Below are 21,007 nucleotides of genomic sequence, written 5' to 3'. Positions count from 1 at the left end.
TTCTGCACTTCAAAAGATGCACACAACGAGCAGGCCTGTGTGTGTGTGTGCGTGCGTGCGTGCGTGCGTGCGTGCGCGAGCGCTGCTGTGCAATGCAGCCAGCTGACAGCGTATATATGTTTAAAGAGAGGGAGGTAGACAGACGTGTGCATTTGTGAAAAAAAGCAACAGTTGCTTTCGTCTTCCACACAAGCCTGTATTATAGAAACTGTATAGCGAGCAGCTGGCACCGGCTGGCCAGAGAAAGGCTCCTCAACACCATCACTGTGCTTTTGTTCGGCCAGACGCATCTGTCCCCCCCTAGGTAGAGCCTGTACAAATACACCCACAGAGGGAGCAATGATGACAACCCACCTCCCCCCGACATACATAAACTGCTCCAAGTGCAATTTCTCTCCTGCCCACATGGGCATTCTGTCTCAACTCATCGGTAGAACTTTTGTCTCTCACACGGCACATGGAAGACCTGGGTTATAATTACCAGGAAGGACATAAATGGATTGAAAATAAAATCCTCACTAACTTGACAGTTAACTAGGCAGCAGTTTGCCCCGGCTAATGTAATGTTCCCTATTAGACAAACAATATGAGTGGTGTATAGTTGCTAAAAAATAAATAAACAAGCATCCACACCAAACCGAACATTCTTATGAATGTCTGTTGTTTTAGTCCAGTTCAGACTCCTCTCTCTCTTCAATGTTCGCTTGTTATGACGTGAGCAGAATAAGGACGCCACGGTTCATGTGGTTAACATTGTATGAACAATTGCTCTAATACGATGTGCAATATCACTGGGGCACAATAGGGTTATTCTAAGGTACATACAGTATGTCAACAATGTGGAATTTGAATAGGTACGTGAGGGTAAAGCAAATACACAGCAGTCCTCACTCAGCGCTAATCAGTACTCAGACGTAGTGAGACCAGACATTTGAATGCAGAACACACACACCCTTGTGCTCATAATAATTTGTCGTTTGCATTAAAGTTAGACAAGGGCAGGTGAGAACATTTACATAAATAAGCACAGAGCAAACTCCAGATGGTGTAAAAACACACATCTGAGGTGCCAAAGTGTGTCATGTCTCACCAGCCAGCCGGCGAGTCTACATAGTCAAATCCTAACATTGAAAGTGTACAAATGAAACAAAATGGGTCCCTTTGGTTTCATTTGAACATTTTCAGAGTTAAATAAACTGTGTGTGTGTGTGTGTGTGTTTGTGTGTGTGTGTGTGTCTGTGTGTCAGTTGAGTGTTCTTTAGGCCTACAGCTATTTCAGCTGCCACGCAACATGTTTGTCAGTCCTGTGTGTGTACGTCTGTCTGTCTGTCTGTCTGTCTGTCTGTCTGTCTCACACACTTCTCTTGTGCCACATGGCACCTCAGTCTGTTTGCAGAGGCTGCGTTTCCGAGGTCTCTGTGTGGGTGTGTGTGCATGTGTGTGGGCGTGTGTGCGTGTGTGCGTGCGTGTACATGGCTTTTGTCTTTTGGGACCCAAAAGCGCAATAACTCCTCCACCTGTCTGCCTGGTCCCCAGTCCTTTGGTGAGTGAGGGGCCAGGGAGGGGCCCCGCCAGGGACAAAGGCAGCCATTGACATGGAGAGATGCTGAAAGTCAGAGCGCAGTGCTGATCTACCACGGCCACTCCCGTTAGATTAACCCACTGTCACCTCAACACAGTGTGTGTGTGTGTGTGTGTGTGTGTGTGTGTGTGTGTGTGTGTGTGTGTGTGTGCCTAAGTTGCAGTCATTTCCATTAGGCCAGTCTCTCCATTGCTGCAGGACAAACAGGTGGCATGCTGTAATGAGCTGCAGACCATCGGGTCACAGCAGCACCACCAGAGGCTGAGACTGATTGCAAACAAGCCCACCAGGAGAGAGCCTTGGCTGCATGGGGAACGACACCGGCCAGCCCCTCATACTCAGACTGCTACATGTCTCTGGAGCTGAGCTCTGCCCTCTCATATCTGTCCCTCTTAACAACATGACTAGCATCCCTCTTCAGAGGGGAACGTTTGCACAAAATAGCTGCAGTACAAGCGCACAATGTGTCGCAATGCGTCATGAGCTTGTAGATTGGCTATTTTTGATTAATAGATTTGGTGTAGAGGGAGGAAAAGAGTACACAGAACAGATCAACTAGTTTACCATGTGATCCTGGGCTCTACACACCCTTACTCCAACCCCACCTCGGGTATGGGCACTGATGACGTGGAGGAGAGGACACGCCGCCAGCGCCCACAGCGCACCCCAGCAGGAATCGAACCCAGGACCTTTAGCTGTGAGGCGACAGCACTACCACCGTGCCCCTGTAAATCCTCTACTTGGGCTAACTCTGAAAGCTTGAATAGTATTGCCAGTTTTGTCCCGTTTCATAGGAGCAGGATGATTGGCAAAGTGTTCACTGGTTGGCATTCATAAGTAAGTATTTAATAAAGAATAAGGCAGATCTTACACTGAAGTAGTAGGCAGGAATCAGGCAATTGCAAAATGACAAAGTAGTCAAATAGGAATCCAGGGACAAGCAACATCAAACTATGAACTGACACTGAGTTTGTAAAGAGTCCAGTTTTATAGGAGCAGGATGATTGGCAAAGTGTTCACACTTCACAGGTTGGCTGACGAGGGAGTTGAAGACAGGTGTGTAAATGGGACTGCAGTGTGGTGGAAATGAATGTGGGAGTGGCCATGCTGGAGTCACAGACTGAGGGAGAGAGAGACTGTGACAGACAGTGGATGTGGATGACACAGTGTCTACAGTAGGTCCTCCAGACAGACAGACAGACAGACAGACAGACAGTGGATGTGGACGACACAGTGTCTACAGTAGGTCAGACAGACAGACAGACAGACAGACAGACAGACAGACAGACAGACAGTGCATGTGGATGACACAGTGTCTACAGTAGGTCCTCCAGACAGACAGACAGACAGACAGACAGACAGACAGACAGACAGACAGTGCATGTGGATGAACTTTGAACCTTTATAGTAGAACTTTCGCCAGGGGCCAAAATGTGCCAGATCAGTTTTGTTTTTTTTGGTTCATGAAAGGGTTACAATGTGGATACAGCTGTCGAGATGTGTGGGGGGCTGTCTGTTAAACTCTGTGTTTGTGTGCATGTGTATGACTGTTTACAGTGCGCGCGTGCGTGTGTGTGTGTGTGCATGTTGTACCATCTCTGTGGGGACAAGACGCAGTTCTGGTCCCCATGAGGAAATGGGTCATGGCCCATAGCACTTACCCTACCCCCTTAGACAGCACTTTTTTAGACTTAGATAGCATTTGAAACAGCACAATAACAGTACAGCATAGTATAATATATATGTATAGCTTATATGTATAGTGTCATTATATATATAGATATGTTCTAGTTACATTCTTAGCTTACGCATGTTTCTTGATAAATGCTGTTTATATATGTGATGTATTCCCATGCTTTTTGTTCTTGCTTAATGTAAGTCGCTCTGGATTAAGAGCGTCTGCTAAATGCCTAAATTGTAAATTGTAAATTGTTGTATTGTAAAAAGAGATTAGATTTGGCCGCTGTATAGTGGTCCAGGCAGGCACCTAAGCTCTGATAGCCTGACAGTGTGTTGTAGTGTGGGTTTGAGATCCCGAAGACCTTGATGTGTTCAAAAAATCACACCCGTGTGAACTGAGTGGTGTAAGGTTTTATATAGCATGATCAGCTGTGGTCTGACGTAATGTCTGACGTAATGAAATAAGGTAAGGTATTATGTAGCCTGATCAGCTCTGATCTAACGTAATGAAATCACACCCGGATGTGATTTCACAACTGGCTTTTTCTGTGCAGAGAAAATGACCATGGTTGCTACGGTCATCCAGTTCACCCGGGTGTGATTTAATTACGTCAGAAATTATTTTGAACATAGCAACCATGCTCATTTTTTTCTGCACACAAAAGCCAGTTGTAGGAGTGGTTTACACCACTCAAAAACTATCAAAGGCAGAAAAGCCAAAAACTAATCTTAAACAGAGAAAATGAAAAGTTAGATTTAGGTTATGATTGATTGTATATACGTACATGTCATCTTTGTCTCCGTCTGCCTGCCTGCCTGCCTGCCTGCCTGTCTGCCTGTCTGCCTGTCTGTCTGCGTGCCTGCCTGTCTGCGTGCGCGCGTGCATGCGTGCGTGCGTGCGTGCATTGATGTTTAAGCCAGCGTGGACAGTAGTGGAGGTGAAATAGATGGGGTGGAGGGGGGTGTTGTAGGGGGGATCACAGCAGCTGTTGCCCAGCACACGCTGCAGTCACTCAACACAGCAGGCCTGCACAATGAGGCCCCTTCTCCCACTGAGCTGTGTGTGTGTGTGTGTGTGTGTGTGTGTGTGTGTGTGTGTGTGTGTGTGTGTGTGTGCGTAAGTGCGTGCGTGCGTGCGTGCATGCGTGCGTGCGTGCCACATCATGGGGATGTGGACATGCAAATACTTCTTCCTACCTTTAAAAAAACAAAAGAAAGACAGGGAAGCTCTGCATGTGCCTTTCTCTCTTCTCTGCTTAGCGAAGCAGACTCAACGCGCTCATTTCCACAGCTGACCTGATCTACGCCAAGCGCGTTGTCAGCGAGAGGCGGTGTCGGAGTGAGCACGCGGCGCTAATGTCATTTCTGCATAAGATGGCCTCAGTGGGGGGTAACGCAATGAGAGAGGCTCCGATCCAGCTACCAACTGCAGCGGTCTAGCCAACTGACTGACAAACCCTGCCACTAAAAAAACAACAGGACACTCTCTTCATGCTGAATGGGAAGCCCCTCATTATTGTTTCGTAATACAGGGGGGTTTAGCCTTCCCGTAGAATACACAGGCATAAACACGGGGCTTAGCGGTTGTTATTAGAGTCTTCATTCAGGGAGCCGTTTGGCTGATTGTATCCCAGACTGACTCTCATGGAGTATAACTCTCCAATTAAACCATCCTTTTCAGAATGGTTGTGTTCAGAACTGAACATTCTAATGTTACTGGCCTGTAAAATAGCATAATTAAAGGGTTATATCAATCAAGTTTACAAGAGATGTTACCAAGACAAGCAGTCGACTAAGACCAAACTGACTGATTAATAGAATATTTGGGGACAGTTGAAATAACAATAAGAACAAGCATCCAAACCAGATGCAAGCATTGACTTTCTTTTGTACTTAGAAAGAGACCCAAACCTTGTGAATTTGCATGTGCCAAATCTCCATGATTGCAGTGAGCCAGCTTCTTAATACAGACAAACATTTTAACAAAAACATTAATTACATACATTTTAGAAATAGAAAATAAAAATGCAATAAAAGTAGTACAATTACAGTATAACTAAACAAAAATGTACAACACATTAAACGTTGTGCCTCTGGGGATTAGTACAGGCTTATTTGCATAAGGTGTTCTCTTATCGTTTTCTTAAAGGTGAATTTTGTGTTATGCAATTACTATTACAGCTCTAGATAATAGAAGATTTGTTCCTGGTTTAAGTGTTCACCTGAACTGGCTTGTCTAGTCAATATGGTTATCCTAAATGGTTTAAGTAATACTGGGGTTCTTTCTGAAAAAGGAGAAAGTAATCTATTTCTGTGCATTTCTACAAATTATGTGTCCGCTTGGAGCACTGGAGAGCTCATCTGGCAGCTTTGTTTTGAGCTGTTTGCAATTTGTGTATGATCTTCACTTCTTCAGTGAGTGAGGGAAGGATCCAAGGGCTCTGACACCCAGGAACAGGATGACAACGCATGGGTGTTAGGGAGCGGCAGCAACGCTTCCATCTGCTCCTCCACCTCTGTCTTCACGGCAGAACGGAAGAAAAATGAATAGTGGCTCAATTTTCAGCCCTCTGCCCTTGGACCTAGCCATGCTCACACTACATCCACTGTACTTCCCCTGATGGATGGACACAGATTCAAGAGAAGAGAATACAATTTTAAAAAGGGATAAAGAGGTATTAAACCGTCGTTCCTCTTTCTCTCCCCAACGCCACATCAAGTGAGCCGCCATTCAGGCGGCGGAACATAGTGAGGAAAGACAGACAGACAGACAGACAGAAAGAAGTCTCACAGACACCAGGAAGGTAAGGAATTGTACAAGCAGTTGCCAAGGCAACAGGCCTGACCCTCAGTAGCCCAGACCTCTCCACACGCTCCCAAGGTGCACGGTAAACAGCTGGCACCTCTGGGACAGCATGCCACCTACACTCCTTTCACACACGCACACAGTGTGTGCGTGTGTGCCACACACACACACACACACACACACACACACACACACACACACACACACAATCCATTTTTAATGAGAGCCAGCCAGGCTACCACGTCACTGGAATGAGACGCATCGATCATGGACACAATACCCATTCCCACAGAGAGAGAAGGAGGAAAAACAAAGAAGAGAGAGGGAGAGAGAGAGAGAGAGAGTCAGAGAGCAAAGCTACTCGCTGCTTATGGATGAATGAAGAGATGAAATCCCCTGGTGTCTGAGTCCCTGAGTGAGTCACTGACCTCACCAGTCAATGTTTTCCTGTGTCTGCGTCTGACTACAAGGCCAGCTCGTCCGTCTCACCCTCCTCGCCACACTCTAACGTAATCTCCCCCCCCCCCCCCCCCCCCCGCAACACTATTAATCCCACTGTGACTCTCACCAAGGCCAGAGACCAGCTCTTTATCTCGCTCTCACTCTGGCTCCTTAGTTTCCCCGCGCTGCTTTCACGTTCTCTCCGCTATATACTCTGTAAGACCCCACAAAAATCCTCTCGCTGGCGTTGTAACACGTGCACCTCTTATCCAGCCCTTTGACATCCACCCACAATGTGCTCCCCTCCACCTCATGCACAAACAACCCTTCACACACGCACGCACACACGTACTCGTTACTCTCTCATTCTCTTTTCCTTCATCCATCTCATTCTTTTCGGCTGCAGGCATGGGGTCAGTTGGCAGAACAACCACCCAATCAGCAGTCTCCAACCCCAGGCCTGGCTGGCTCTGACTGAGGATAGAGGTGAGGGGTTATGTTGGAGTGGCGGGGCGAGCCTGGAGATAATCACACCCCGGGACTCACACCAATTACACCCAGCGTGATTAAGGAGCAACCAGGCTCAGCAGGAGAGAAGGGGGTAAGATTGGAAGATTTGGTCCTCAAATGCCCTGGTTGTCTTTATACGCACGCACGCACACAGCTATGTGGGAGCTTTAAATGGCTTGGACAATCCACATTCCACGAGCAACATAATTGCAGCCACATGTGTACACACTGTTATGGACTCAAATGAAAGAAAAAGCTTAACATCCTCCTATATTAAATGACAACCGGCCGGCCAGGCAGACCCTCTGAAGTCTCATGTCACCATGACTCAGCCATAACCATATAAGGACTTCCAAATGCAGCTACGCCCAAATATGGAGTTTATTGTGTAACCTCAATGTGTTGTAATGGCAGCAGGAGCAAACAAATCACTCAGCTCCATATTATGGGAACAAAAGGGGCATGCCCCTGTACGGGCATCAGGGATCTCCATACGTATATGGGCATAGAATCATGTCCTTGTATAGTACGTATAGTACGACAATTTGGAATTTGGACACAGAGATCTAAAGGGGACAAGCTCTGACAGATACAGAGATCTCCATATACGGGCATATCACTGGGATTGGCGGTGCAACGTTGGTGTTAGGGCCGCGTTGCGAACGTGATCCTCTAGTAACAATAATAAAACAACAAACAAAATGCTTATCCCCTGAAGGTCTTGCTAAGAAGTCTTAATGTGCTTCTTATTATGACCACTGTGACCACAGTGACCACTGTGGTCACCAAGGTCAGGACATTAGAATTTATTCCGAGGGGTACATATAATAAATAAATGTCCTGAACTAGTACAAAAGATATTGTACACGCACGCGCGTGTGTGCGTGCGTGTGTGTGTGTGTGTGTGTGTGTGTGTGTGTCCTATGATGAATAGCTCCAGCTCAGTCACGCTGTTAGACAGTAGCCATCCATCATGATGCTCACTAGTTTCACTAGCTGTATGCATTACTAATGTTAGCTACCGGTACACACATATTATGTGTTGGGGCAGCAAAAGCAAAAGCTCAACTAATGTTAATTCCATCTATCCTATGCTTTTCTTTATGTTCTTAATGGTTGTTGAAGGAGTTGGAATTTGTGTTAAAATGAGGTTTTACTCGAAATATTTTGGACCACTGCACCCTTCGTACAAAAACCCTCGGTACAAAAAACATCGGTACAGCCATTTAAAAGGAATTGCTTTTCAAATCATTTTCTTCTTTGTCTTGTTAAGAGGCTTCAATTGAGACAAATACACTCTTTATTAAGCTGTCAACTGCCTCCAGCGATAATGCAGGAAAGATGCATGACAAAGGGGGGAGGGGGATGGAAGGGCATTTTTATGACAGTTACCATTGTACATATTGTTTTCTGAAGGTCAAATCAGAGTGGGCTTATTTAGACGAGCGTGCATTTGTCACACGAATTGACTTGAAAGTAAGGGGGGGGGACCAAGCCCACGGGAAGACTGAGGTCATATTAAATGACACAACGTGACTCATGCAGACTGCCATCTTGCTCACTCTGAAAACATTTCGTAAAATGGGAGCGTTTAACCTTTATTTTTTATCTCTTTGAGCACGTTTTCCTCATTTTTCCACATGTATATTCACATCTGTCACTCGAAGACACAAACGCGTGCCTGTGTGTTTGTTTATTGAAGTTGGGCTGAGATTGTCAATTTGGGTCAACTGAAAAACATTGGAGAGATGCAATTGCGACACGAGACTGTGCACAAAAATAGAGAGAGAAAAAATATACGGTATATTTGGAGAAGCTAGACTTACAGTACACAAGGGCAGACCCCACCCACACACACACATACTCAGAGAGAAACCGTATACACAAACAAGTCAAAGAGAGTGGAAGAGTGAAAGGGAGAGACCTCATCTCTGCCAGTCCACAACAAGAAAGTAAATGATGGCGCAGAATATAAAAGAGAAGGAGATTGTCTACCGTGGCAAAATATTCTCAGTTTTGTTAATCACTCAAGCCTTATAATAATAGCTGCATGATAAATAGCATATAGCTCATCTACAAGCTCACAACACATTGTCATGTGATGTGTTGTAACCATGACAGTAGCCTACATTTAATATTTTTCTTTTCTCAACGTTTGTCATTTTTCACCTGTGCCAAATGCCAAAATGGACCCATTTTTATACTTTTAGAGTGCATCTTCCCATATCCAGTCAAGCAAAGATGCTGCGGCCAAGTGCACTTTCTAAGACCCACTCAGTCACAAACACCATTCTCATGTTACCCCTGCTCCATGCTTGGGACTACAATACGGCCCCTCTGCGCTGGGCAGGGCTGGTTCCCTGGCAGCTCATCAGAGCTAACAGACTGGTAGGGGATGGGCAAGAGAGCATGGGGCAGAGAGGTCAACCGTGTGCCTTATGACCGCAGTTTGAACTCAGGAGTTGAATGATGCTAATTACGCGTTAACAAACACCAACCGACTTACCATGAGAGAGAACCGCTGCTCATTACGAGCAGCTTGCATTACACACACTCACACAAGTTCTGGAGGCGTGCGTGATCACATCCACCCACACACATGTGCACACACACACACACACACACACACACACACACACGCGCACACACGCGCGTGCGAGAGTATATACTGAGCAAACATGTTGCTTTCTCTCTCAAAGACTTGTACCAGAGTGCAACCGACTTGCACACGTGCCAAATGTGCACAGTATGCACAAGGCGTTGAGTTTCAGCATTGTTGGCCAACTGCATGGATTCATGATATAGTGGGGCAGCGGGCAATAAGGTGTGTGGGGGGCTGTCTGTTAAACTCTGTGTTTGTGTGCATGTGTATGACTGTTTACATGTGTGTGTGTGTGTGTGTGTGGGGGGGGGAGAGAGTGGTGGGAGAGAATGCTGGAATAATGGAGTCTGGAAATCGACCAGGGAGCAGGGTGAAAAATCCTACCAGTCGATAGAGCGAGGTGTGTATCAATTATGTATGGCCACAATCCTCTTTTTGGCCAAGGAGGAGAGGGGGCTAGGAGTGTGGGTATGTGTGTCTCTTGAGTAAGTCTGTTTTGTGTGTGTGTGTGTGTGTGTGTGTGTGTGTGTGTGTGTGTGTGTGTGTGTGTGTGTGTGTGTGTGCGCGTGCGTGCGTGCATGCGTGCGTGCGTGTGTGCATGTATTACACACCAATGAAGCCTTCAGCACATGTCAGCGGCAATCACACACAACATAAAACTAAATACGTTAAAATACATAATGCCTCCCTCTGTCCCTCTGTCTCCCTCTCGCTCTCTCTCTCTCTCTCTCTCACTCCCTCTCCCTCCCTATCTCTCTCTTCAATGTCAAGCCGGACCTAAGTAACAGCATGCTGCTAACATCATAGCAGTAACACATACAGTAATAACAGATATGTATTTACTTATTTGTGACTGGTTCACTGTGTGTGAACGATTACTTACAAAGACACTGAGAAAATACTGTTAAGTTCCCGATAGTCCAGAGAGCACAGAATAGAAGAAAGTGGGAAAACAAGAAATGTTCAAAACATCTACTGTACTGTAATAGCTACAGTTGTACTAACAAAAGAGCACTACTGTAACTGGAGTCTTCTATCTTTTTTGACAGGCTCTTTTCTATTTTTGACGGGCGCTAGCCCCTCCAATGCATGGTTTCATGAAATGACGTCATGTGGCAGCCAAGTCTATGGACTTTTAATGTTTGTTTAGAGCACTTATAACGTTTGCCAGCTGAGCCACTTTGTTTAGTGCACTAAATAAAGACGTGAGACGTCGTAGTGTCAGACTGTTAGCCACACCACTAAAGCACAAGAAGAAAATTGACTTTTTAAGACATTATGCCCCCTGTGATGTTGTGTGGCAGCCACAGTGACTGCACCCACTCACTGTGGCGCTAGCCCCTCCTATATACAGGTGTAATGTTTGTCTTTAGTTCAATGTTTGTTTTGTAAACGCCATTGACAATGAAGGGAAAATTTCGTCATAATGTGCCTCATTACGTCATATTGTCTCTTTATTGTTAATGGCGTTTAATGTTTGTGTTTGCACCGTTTGTTTTACATCACTATTACATCACCTAATCAACATGAGTTAGACTTTCATATATTAGTGCCCCTCACTAATGTGATTAAATTAATATTTTCTGTATCGATATGGATACAGTAGTGTATTTACTGTATGAGGTCTACTGTATGTACAATACTGTATTTAGTTTGCATAGTACCCTAACCTGATTAGGATTACTTAAAATGTGCAAACAATCATGTCTGTTCTCTTGTTTTTGTCACATTGTTTGTAATGTCATTCCTAATTCTAGTGAGAGATGAGATGAGATGAGATATACTGTATTAATCCCTGAGGGGAAATTGAAGCGTTACTTACAGCATAATGTGACACATAAATAAAAGTGGACATAAACACACCAGACCAGGACCACCATAGTGACACGTCAACATACTGCCATTCCTAATGCTGCCTGAAAGGGTGAGTGACTAGCATGAAACGTGCATGCGGCAGTAGCTGCTAATACTCTATATGCCTCTATGCCTATTATCGTGTCCAGATCGCATGTACACTGCCATAGACATGGCAAGGTGTCAAGTACGGTTAACAATACAGCCTCAGTTGGGTCCCCATGTTCACACTCACAATAGTGAGTGTGAAGCGTTAAAGTAGTCTTACTATGTACGTTTTGAGAGTTTTATTTAACCCATTTTGGGCGGGAACCCTTTTGGTGTTAGCATTATGTTATGCTTTAGCTATTGAAAAATAGCAGATCTACAAGCTTGTAGGTCTGCTATTTTTGAAAAATCGACGAACGACTGACATAGAAACATAGCTTTTTCAGAAAACTGTAATTTTCAAACAGACATTTTTAGAATCTGATCTCAGGTCAAAATGGGTTAAATGTGTGATGGGCCAAATAATGTTTGGAAATGCCTTGAGTGAGATGTGTAGAAAAATACAATGGCTGTTAGTGTAAACGCACTTTTAACAGGCTATACAATTAAAAAGCAAAGCTTTTGCACACCTACAGGCGACAGGTGTGTAGGAGAAGAACAGCCAAGTGTCCGACGTACTGAAAAAGGAAGAACTGTCTTCAAATGCAGTGAAAAAATTTATTGAGGAAACAGCAACGTTTCGGCCTATATGCGCCCTTCATCATGAAGGTCGTATAGGCCTTTGAAATTTGAAATGTTGTTATAAATTATCATGCTCCTTTTTGATTGTTGAACAAACCGTAAACAGTACATTGGAGACAGAGAGCAACAATTTACAATTTAGGCATTTAGCAGACGCTCTTAATCCAGAGCGACTTACATTAAGCAAGAACAAAAAGCATGGGAATACATTACATATGTAAAATACATTTATCGCAGCATCCATATCAGCAGCATCCATATCTATGCATCTTATGGAAGTCAGTATATGTACTGTATGGCGTATATACCGTGTATGCACAGCTCCAACACTGCAGTAAATTACCATGCACACGGATCTTATATTACAGGGTCTGGTGTTTTCTAATGTAGGCGTCATTCTGGGCTTGACTCATACCTGCCGACCGATCTCCATTCACTCGCCATCAAACTTGAGGCAGCACCACTGGGAGCTAATGCTAATGGCAGAGCGTTGTCAACGGAGCCACTTTATGCAGCTCATTACCATTACAATAGGGCTGGAAAAGCATCGGTTCCATCTGGCAACAAAAAAGGTTGAATTAGGTAAAGGATAATATTGCTTGAGCGTGCTTAACTTAGAGGGAACATTACTGTATACTGTCACTGTCAGGAATTAATCATTAAAATAACCAATCTAAAAGCTCACAATGCATTTTTTATTTAGCGTACATTTCTGAAGGTTTTTGAACATCTTAATTACCTAATGCTCAATATTATATTTATATTTATTATTATTATATTATTATTATATTATATTATATTATATTATATTATATTATATTATATTATATTATATTATATTATATTATATTATATTGGGACGCCATGTTTAAGTGTTTAGTCTCTTTTATAAATATTCAACCAAAGACAAAATAATAACTGCATTTGATGCATTAGAACAGAGGTTCTTTTTAGCATTTTCCTTAAAATACAACCCAACAATGGTGATGTTTCTTGTATATTGAGCGTGGTTCCCTATGAGGACCCAGGCCTGTTCCTCTCTCTCGTGTTTATATTTCCTAGCAGTATTTCTTTATTTTTATGAGCGCCTTTGTCTGAGTGTGTGTCTGTCTACCTCTCTCTGCCTGTCACTTTACCTATGTTTTCCTCCCCATCTGGCTGTCCAGACTGCTCGTTTGTCCAACTCCCATCTGCCTCACTGTCTGTCTGTCTGGTATACTCCACTGTATCTGTGTTTGTCTTTCTGTGTGACGCCTGTGTGTGCGTGCGTGCGTGCGTGCGTGCGTGCGTGCGTGCGTGCGTGCGTGCGTGCGTGCGTGCGTGCGTGCGTGCGTGTGCGTGTGCATGTGCGTGGGTGTGTGTGTGTGTGTGTGTGTGTGTGTGTGTGTGTGTGTGTGTGTGTGTGTGTGTGTGCAGCCGGTAATGAGCTACATGCTCCAGTCGGCATGTGAGGAGTTAATAAAGAAAGCACCAGCAGCCACTGTACATCAACCGGCACGTGTGTGTGTGTGTGTGTGTGGGGGGGTGACTGGGGAGCCTCCCTGCCACACTTATGGCTGTCTGTAAACCGGGCGGGATATGTGTGTGTGTGTGTGTGTGTGTGTGTGTGTGTGTGTGTGTGTGTGTGTGTGTGTGTGTGTGTGTGCGTGCGTGCGTGCGTGTGTGCGTGTTTGTCGCGGGTGGGGGTGGATTATTGATTTAGAATGGAAAAGGCAGACAGAGAGGAATTCTGATCCATAGAGGGACAGTACGATTCGTGCGTGCGTGCGTGCGTGCCTGCGTACGTGCGTGCGTGCGTGCGTGCGTGCGTGCGTGCGTGCGAGTGAGTATGTTTGCTGCCTTTGTCTCAGCTTCTCTCTCCTAGTGTACATGATGTACATACAAATGAAGGGTTTGGTTACACCCCATTGCTCTCGGGGCTGTTGGCTGTGTGTGTGTTTGTGTGTGTGGGTTTGTGTGTGTTTGTGTGTGCATGTGCGTGTGCGTGTGTGTGTGTGTGTGTGTGTGTGTGTGCTTAAGAGATCAAAAAGGAGGTGCATTGATAACTAGGCTCAGGTGGCAAAGGGAAAACTTAATTTAGCTCCATCCTCGGTCTATGTGCATAAAGCCTATACTGTAATAATAGTAATAATGGATTGCATTTTTATAGAGCTTTTCTATGCACAGAGTGCTGACTCAAAGCACTTATAATGGTCCATTCATTGGGAGGTGAAGCAGCGTCAACGGTCAACTCCAGCGTCCTCACTTCCCACGTTCACCTATGGTGGCAAGCTAGCACCGACAGACTCCTTGGAGGCAATGTGGGGTTCAGTGTCTTGCCCAAGGACACTTCAACATGTGGACAGGAGGAGCCGGGATTCGAACCGCCGACCCACGGATCATTGGACGGCCTGCTCTACCTCCTGAGCCACATGCCGCCAAATACTGTATACGTGCATACTTGGTGTGTATTTAGAATGGGTAGACCACACACACACACACACACACACACACACACACACACACACACACACACACACACACACACACACACACACACACACACACACACACACACACACTGTACCACATTGCACTGTTCATGTATGAGACTGTATAAATATAAATATAGGCAAATCTATTTGGTTACACTTATACACTCTCAGAGTGAGATCACCTGCTGCCTGAGACGACGCTGTCCTACAGGTAGGAGCAGCAGCTGTCAGTGAATCTGAGTCTCCTACAGAGTCTCATGTCTTAATCTAGACTGATTATATGAGAGCACAGAGAGAGGCGGCATCATGCACCCTCACACTAGGAAGCCATGAAAATGATTAGATTTGTCTATGGGGAGCGAGAGAGAGAGAGAGGGGGGGGGCGGGAGAGAGAGAGAGAGAGAGAGAGAGAGAGAGAGAGAGAGAGAGAGAGAGAGAGAGAGAGAGAGAGAGAGAGAAAGCCATAACTGATTTCAAGGCACTACATCTGAAAATGTCTGGGTGTCTTTGTTCGGCAGAGGAGAGAAAATCAACATAATGAACCCAAACTGCCTTTGTGTACGTGTGTGTGTGTGTGTGTGTGTGTGTGTGTGTGTGTGTGTGTGTGTGTGTGTGTGTGTGTGTGTGTGTGTGTGTGCGTGCGCGCGTGCGTGTGTGTGTGCACACGTGTGTGACTGTGTGTGTCTCACTATTTCTCCATCTTCCCTCACCTCCTCCTCCTCCCTGCGTCTCGTCTCACACTCGCCTCAGAAAGCTGCCAAATTAACTGCTCCCCAGTCGCTTTCGGAGAGAGTGTAAAATAAATACGCAGCACTCTGGAGGTGTGCAGTCGTGTCGTTTCTCGTTGTTGCTACGTTCAATCGGCCTCCAACCGCTCAGAGTGTTCGTCTAAAGTCATACATGTTTTTTTGCCCACCCATGCATCCATCACTGCATGCCCCCCCCATCAATTACTACCCCTCTGATCCTGCCGGCTCCAAATATCCGATTTACAAGTCGGCATGGAGAGGCAATATTTCAACGGGCCCGGCAGCGTCGCCGTGCTGTTTAAATCACGGGTCTAATCTGTGCTGTTGCTCGTCCTCATATTTTTCCCTCAAATATTACATTGGAGATATGATATCCTCCTTTGCACATTCATCTTCCTTCCGCCTTCCCACCCACGCAGAGTGTGCGAAAGCGTATGCGCGGGCGGGTACACACTACACTGTGTGTGTCTGTGTGTGCGTGTGTGGGTGAATGGGTGCATCTAAAAGCTAAATACACAGTAAAATGTTCAGTGTTACTTTACCCAGTTGTAACTCTCAAGAGGTAAAACGAACACTCTGGATTTTACAGACTACAATGATTGGCTTCAACCAGCCTGGTGATTGTTGGTCGGCAGTGGGCTAAAGGGCATGGGGTACTGGACACATACTGTACATACTGTACATGGGGTACTGGACACATACTGTACATACTGTACATGGGGTACTGGACACATACTGTACATACTGTACATGGGGTACTGGACACATACTGTACACCCCCTGGACACATACTGTACACCCCCTGGACACATACTGTACATGGGGTACTGGACACATACTGTACATGGGGTACTGGACACATACTGTACATGGGGTACTGGACACATACTGTACATGGGGTACTGGACACATACTGTATACCCCCTGGACACATACTGTACATTGGGGCAAGGCATGGGGTACTGGACACATACTGTACATTACTGTACTAAAGGGCATGGGGTACTGGACACATACTGTACATTACTGTACTAAAGGGCATGGGGTACTGGACACATACTGTACATTACTGTACTAAAGGGCATGGGGTACTGGACACATACTGTACATTACTGTACTAAAGGGCATGGGGTACTGGACACATACTGTACATTACTGTACTAAAGGGCATGGGGTACTGGACACATACTGTACATTACTGTACTAAAGGGCATGGGGTACTGGACACATACTGTACATTACTGTACTAAAGGGCATGGGGTACTGGACACATACTGTACATTACTGTACTAAAGGGCATGGGGTACTGGACACATACTGTACAATACAGTGGGCTAAAGGGCATGGGGTACTGGACACATACTGGACACATACTGTACATTGGGCTAAAGGGCATGGGGTACTGGACACATACTGGACACATACTGTACATTGGGCTAAAGGGCATGGGGTACTGGACACATACTGGACATTACTAAAGGGCGTGGGGTTCTGGACACATACTGTACACCCCCTGGACACATACTGGACACATACTGTACACCCCCTGGACACATACTGTACATTGGGCTAAAGGGCATGGGGTACTGGACACATACTGTACATGGGGTACTGGACACATACTGAAGGGCATGGGGTACTGGACACATACTGTACATTACAGTGGGCTAAAGGCCATGGGGTACTGGACACATACTGTACATTGGGTACTGGACACATACTGTACACCCCCTGGACACATACTGTACATTGGGCTAAAGGGCATGGGGTACTGGACACATACTGTACATGGGGTACTGGACACATACTGAAGGGCATGGGGTACTGGACACATACTGTACATTACAGTGGGCTAAAGGCCATGGGGTACTGTACATTGGACACATACTGTACATTGCAATATCCTCTAACAGTGTACAGACCGTCAGAGTAGTGGGGACATTGTCTCTATATGGTTTAGTTCAACCTGCTTTGTATTATTTAGCATGAACACATTCCCTCTTCCCAGCAAGAGCTCAGAACAGCATTTATAAACACATTGATCTCTGTCGGACATCTGTACAACCAGGCACCCACACACACACACATTCATGAAAAGCGTACGCATGTACGCACACACACACACACACACGCACGCACACACACACACACACACACACACACACACACACACACACACACACACACACACACACACACACACACACACACACACACACACACACACACACACACACACACACACACACACACACACACACACACACACACACACACACACACACAGTACATCCATCAGTGAAGCTCGGGCTGACAGCTCTGTCAAAGCGAACTGCAGGGGAGAGGAGAATGGCATTGTGGGATTGAGCAATCCCACTGGACTCTGCTCTGATGGGAGAGGCTGTGTGTGTGTGTGTGTTGGGGGGGGGGGGGATTCCAGACAGACAGACAGACAGAGTCTGGAGCAGGAAGCTGTGTGTGCGTGTACGTGCGTGCGTGCGTGAACAGTGCGCGTGTTGGGGGGTTTGGGGGCACTGACACCACTGGGTCGCCCATCAAATCCCAGCAGCTCTCCTGCTGTAGCCTGTTTACCAAGCAGACTGCCCCACGGAAGGGACAGACAAAGAGCATATTGCAACCCTGGCAGGCTGACCACACACACACACACACACACACACACACACACACACACACACACACACACACACACACACACACACACACACACACAATGCACACAGACGTCCCAACGGCCCGTCCCACAACACCACCAAACAAAGCGAGGTCCCACTTAGAGCAAATACACACATGGAAATGAGTGGACATAGTTGCAAATGCAGCCAGTACACGCACAACCGTCTATAACATGGAGAACCCGATGGCTTGTGTGGCTGCATAGCCGGCAGCGAGGCGAAGTGAGTTGTCAGTCCGACTCCTCTCCCAGGCGGGAGGGAGATCGGTCCCTGAGATAGAAATCAGTCTCTGGGACGTCCTTATAAACAGCTTTCATTCAGGTGACGGAGCCCCATGGCGTCCCCTCGCTGTGCCTACAGCATACCATCCTGACGGAACGGAGACAGACAGCCACGCTCAATTTGTGGATTTCCTCCCAACCGAGGCACTCAGTCAAAGGACAACAAGAGAGAGAGAGAGAGAGGAAGAGAGGCTCACGAATAACTGCCTCCCTCTCCCAATTATAGCCCAAAACCCTGCCACTCCATTCAGTCTTGATTTTCTCCTCCGCCTAGCTCCTGACAAAACCTGTCACGATCCCTTCAACTCATGCAGCCACTCGCATATCTCCCTGACACCCTTCAGGCTCTAATTAGGCTTGTAAATAATTATTGCAATTAAAGCCTACAATTAGGTGGTAACAGAGCACTGCCATTAGTTCCACAAAGGATGCCATGAGGATTCTATATAGGCACAGGGAGGAGACAGACAAAGGCTGTGACATTATACAGTCACACATACTAGTGTATACTACACCGAGCAAGAGGAGAGAGAGAGAGAGGGGGGTGGGGGGGGGGGGGGGGTGTATGAAGGCAGTTGACACACTCCTGGCTCTTAATTATAGAGCTGATTATTCTGCCAGGAAGACTCCTGGGCCGTTCCCCTGGATCACCACAGTCACACACACTGACTAGTATGCATGCTCACATGCAAGGTGCATTAAAGACACACACACACACACACACACACACACACACACACACACACACACACACACACACACACACACACACACACACACACACACACACACACACACACACACACACACACACACACACACACACACACACACACACACACACACACACACACACACACACACACACACACACACACACACACACACCCGATTGCTGAAGTGCATACACTGACAAGCGCGCAACACCGACTCTGCAGGAGAACGGAAAGCGAGACAGAAACTTGAAGCTATATTCTTATTCAGACAGCACAGAGAACACGGACCCTCCAGGTGTGGTGGGGAGACTGTGAATCTCATCAGACATGAGTAACATTTCTTTTCCTGTTTAATTGGGGTGACGTGAACACAAGTTCAAGGGTAGGTTCATTTCTCACGTTTTCTTAAACATGGAGGGTTTTCGTCGAGCGTCCATATCCACTAAACATTACATCCACTCATTGTCTAATCAGATGGAACATACTGTACACACAGCCACCCACTCACATGCACACATCTTGTGTATTTCCTACAGTATTGCAGTACCCTGTAGAGTCATGGAGGCAAAGAGGAATGCATACAGTTAACGCTATACTGCACCATGAAGCTAGATGTGCAGACAGATATGCACACACAATCAGACACATGCACACACCTTTTGGTCCGATCATATTAACAGGGTGCAGTTTCTATTACATGAAAATGGCCAATTTCTCCTTTCATCATGTTCTTTGTCAATAAGTTGATGAAAAACAAAACACTGGCAAAGAATATGCCAATAGTTTAGTATGAATAATAAAGGCAAGATTTAAAAAAAAGTGACTACACACATATGGTAAAGATTTTGATTATTTTTCTCAGTTCCCTGTCAGTTGGAAATGCTTTGTAAAAGTGTCTTTCGAAGTTCCCTTTTTTTGCCATTGCCGCTGATGAGAATTTGTTTTCATTGTAAGATTCTGCATGGACATTGTATGTCTTTTGTCTAATGGCATACATTCCCCTTTATCAATACTATAATGATATGCCCAAAATAAGGAAATAAGGACGCCAGGCTGAAAGTGGGCGGCTGTGGCTCAGGAGGTAGAGCAGGGATCATTGATCCCTGGGTCGGCGGTTCGAATCCCGGCTCCTCCTGTCCACATGTCGAAGTGTCCTTGGGCAAGACACTGAACCCTACATTGCCTCCAATGAGTTGATCGGTGTGAGCTTGTGAGGACGCTGGTGTCGACTGTTTGTCGCTTCACCTCCCAATGTATGAATGAATGTACCATTGTAAAGCGCTTTGAGCACTTGGAAAAGCACTATAAAAAGTGGTTAACCATTTCCCCCGCCAGGATTAATTAATAACATGCCAGGATATCGCACCGTTCAACCATTATTTTGAAGATCCGAAACTCTGCGACCGGATGTTGTGTCAGCTTAATGGTGTGTGTGTTGTCTCTATGGAATGTTATTGTTTGCCTGGAGCATGAGAAGCAGTGGCCGACGCCATTACTGCGACCGCCAGGCTCCGTGCAATAAGCGCTGTTTTGACCAGAAATGCCGCCTGGGAGGGGTTTTGGAGACTAAAGCGACTGAAAGCGTGTGTGCAACCAAGATGGCGCAGCCCAGGGTCTAAGCTAACAACAGATCCAAAGCCATCTGAAGCTAATGTGAGTAGCCTTTCCACTAGATCGAATCAAACACATTTATACAACTGAATAAACGTAGATACGTATTTGGCAGCATTGCTTCCCGACAAATAACGCAGACTACGTTTTTTAGGGGGGAAAAGGTTAATACACCGTTAATGTACAGTATTGTGTATACTGACCTCTGCTGATGGAGTCTGGTAGCCTGGCTAATAAGCCAGACTAATATCACACAACACTGTCGCGGTATATCAGTCT

The 21,007-nt window shown here is 45.9% G+C and overlaps 1 protein-coding gene across 1 annotated transcript in view; it reads right to left on the bottom strand.

The window, feature by feature from the left end:
- plxna2 (plexin A2) overlaps positions 1 to 21,007 on the bottom strand; it is a gene marked incomplete at its 5' end in the record, with an annotated part of 219,011 nt that overhangs the window by 115,162 nt on the left and 82,842 nt on the right. The gene's annotated exons all lie outside the window — the stretch shown is intronic.

The sequence above is a fragment of the Electrona antarctica genome (genome assembly GCF_951216825.1).
Source record: "Electrona antarctica genome assembly, chromosome: 2".
Lineage (NCBI taxonomy): Eukaryota > Metazoa > Chordata > Actinopteri > Myctophiformes > Myctophidae > Electrona > Electrona antarctica.
Note: the sequence above shows the minus strand (reverse complement) of the source record. Positions and strands in the feature narration are given on the sequence as shown.